Here is a 3066-nt window from a genome sequence, read left to right as displayed (position 1 = left end):
CACACACACACACACACACACACACACGCTACACACATAAATCACGTACACACAAACCTTTAACAAAAAGAAACATGAACGTTTGGTACTTTTGCTTTTTGTGCCGATTTATTTGCAGTACTACGGAGACGATGACCCCAGTTGAACGCTTTTTTGCATACCTATTGAGTTACTTTGACCCATGATATTACATGTATCTAACCTTCGTCTGTAAGGTATCAAGTGGTTCGGACTCCTGACACCTCACACGGATGCCCCCAAACCAACCAGCTCTGAGGGCATATTATTAAAACATTAAATATTCTGGCTGGAGAGCCAGAGGAAGACCAAGTCGACGCTGGAGTTAACCTGTAGAAGACACTCTTAGAGCTCACGGGATGTCCCTCCTACAGGCCACTCGCCTTGCTTCAGACAGACGCCTGTGTCACCCCGCGACACCCACCGGTACAAGCGGAAGAATAAAGTAAAGTAACAATCCACTCTTGATCACCTGGTCCGCCTAGAGTTCTTTATACGCGAGACGTTTGCCAAAGGAGGCGACATGATCGCAATTTTTTTCGACCTAGAAAAAGCCTTCGACACAACCTGGAAGTACGGCATTCTCAGAGACCTGCACGCTCTCGGCATACACGGTCGCCTCCCTGCCTTCATTGGCAATTCCCTGAAGAACTGTTCCTTCCAGGTTCGTGTCGGATCCTCCCTTTCAGACCCCCACCAACAGGAGGAGGGTGTCCCCCAGGAAGCATCCTTTCTCATCTCCTATTTGAAATCAAAACAGATTCCATCGTAAAAACTCTCCAAAACAGCATAGACAGCTCGTTATACGTTGACGACTTTTTGATATGCTGCCGTTCGAAAAATCCTCATCTAAGATCTATGGAAAGGCAGCTGCAAACGCAGCTTCACAAACTCGAAAAGTGGGCAAACATAACGGTTTCACGTTTTCCCAGTCAAAGACGGTTGCAGTACACTTCTGCCGATCAGGCAGACGTGTACTGCTGCCGGATTTGGCACTATGCGAGGAAAGGATTCCCGTTCGGGACCAGGCTCGTTTCCTCAGCGTTATATTCTACAAAAAAACTCACTTTCATACCACACATCAAAGACCTTCGTGTGAGGTGCCAGAAAGCGTTAAACGCTTTGAAAATTCTATCGCATCCGGAAAGGGGCGGGGACTCAAAACACCTTCTCCACTTGTATATCTCCCTTGTCCGATCCAGGCTTGACTACGGCTGCCAAGTCTGCGGATCGGTAAAACCACACTTCCTAAAAATGCTAGACCCAGTGCAAAACCAAGGACTCCGCCTCGCTCTGGGGGCTTTCCGCACTTCTCCGGTGGAGAGCCTCCAGGCCGAGGCAAGCATACCATCACTCACGCTTAGACGCACACAACGCTCACTACAATACGCAATTAAACAGAGCTCAACACCAGAGGACCCAGCACACAACTGCATTTTTAAAACAAACACAGAAACCATAAGCAAATTCCAAAACAACGAAAAACTCGTCAAACCCTTTCGGCCTCAGAGTCCTTGAGTACCCCAAAAACGTACACTTTTCCAAACAAGACATCCAACAATTTCTTTTCCCCGACCTCCCTCAGTGGCATCTCACCAAGGCAAAAGTAGACTTACAGCTGACCACACACGACAAAGCAAGCACAAACATCAAAATATTTAAAGCAGAATACAAAAAAAATTATAGAAAAATACCCCGGTGCGGAGCTTATCTTCACAGGCGGCTCCAAAAACAAAAAAAGACAATGATGTGGGCGCCGCAGCCCTATCTTCAAATAGTACACACCAGAGGAGACTCCATCCTGAAGCCTCCATTTTCTCTGCAGAGGCCACTGCCATTGACATGGCACTGGACTCCGTAGAAAATTCTCCTAACAAATCTTTCCTTATCCTTTCTGACTCTCTGTCTTGCATCACCCCCCCCCCTTTACAAACCACACACTCCTACACCCAAAAATAGTTAGGCCACAACAAAGGATACACATTTTGACTGAAACAGGGAATTTTCGTGTTCGCATGGATACCTAGCCATGTGGGCATCCGAGGAAACGAGCAGGTAGATGACCTGGCGAAGAAATCCTTATCCCTTCTGTTGGGATCAACGACGAACACTCTCCCACAGACTGACTTTAAAAATAAAGAAAAAAAGTACACCTCCAGTCTGTGGGAGGGCCATTTTAAAAAACAAACAAATAACAAACTGCACAACATTAAACCCAAATTGGGACCGCGAAATCCTTCCGGCCTCTCCAGAAGAGACGAAGTCATTTTACTCGATTACGCATCGAACACGCGGCCCTAACACACAAGTTCCTCCCTCCAGGGAGAAGAGAAGCCGTTTTGTGTCGGATGCGACACAGATTTTACCATTATATTAAACAAATTTGAACCAAATGTATAGACTTCAAAGAAACCGGAAGGAAATACTTTAAATGCAAAAATTGCAAGACATTTTCCCCGTCGTTGTTCCAAACAGAATTTTAGATTTTATGAAGGCCATCGGCCTTAACGGAAAGTTGTAAAATAGATTGTTTGAAATTTTAAAGCGTTATTTAGAAAGTTGTTTTAAATTTAAATCTAAAATCTATTTCGATCTACACTCCATTTTTAGCGTTTTAACAATTTTAAACAGAAATATTGACCAGTATCAGGCCGAGAAATGAACTGTTGAGAAAAAAACAACTTGTTTCGCGCGCTCATATGACCTATGCAGTTGCGAGCGCAGTAAACCCCATACTAAAAAAAAAAAAAAAAAAAAAAAAGCAAAGTAAGTCTGTGGTGTAGCTTTCAGGGCGTTTCGCTATCGCACGAAGGACACTCGAGTTCGATTCTCGAATGAGGTTGGCCATGGCAGGCAGAGTCGAAGCCAGCTAATAATTAAATGATTTAAATTGTGACCATCGGCGGGTTTTAAACAACTACATTAGAAAATGATTTTGTAATTTGTATAATTGATATATTCACACACACACACACACACACACACACACACACACACACACACACACACACACACACACACACACACACACACACACACACACACACA

The sequence above is a fragment of the Aplysia californica genome, unplaced genomic scaffold, assembly GCF_000002075.1.
Source record: "Aplysia californica isolate F4 #8 unplaced genomic scaffold, AplCal3.0 scaffold00117, whole genome shotgun sequence".
NCBI classification, from domain to species: domain Eukaryota; kingdom Metazoa; phylum Mollusca; class Gastropoda; order Aplysiida; family Aplysiidae; genus Aplysia; species Aplysia californica.
This window is presented reverse-complemented; position numbering follows the sequence as displayed.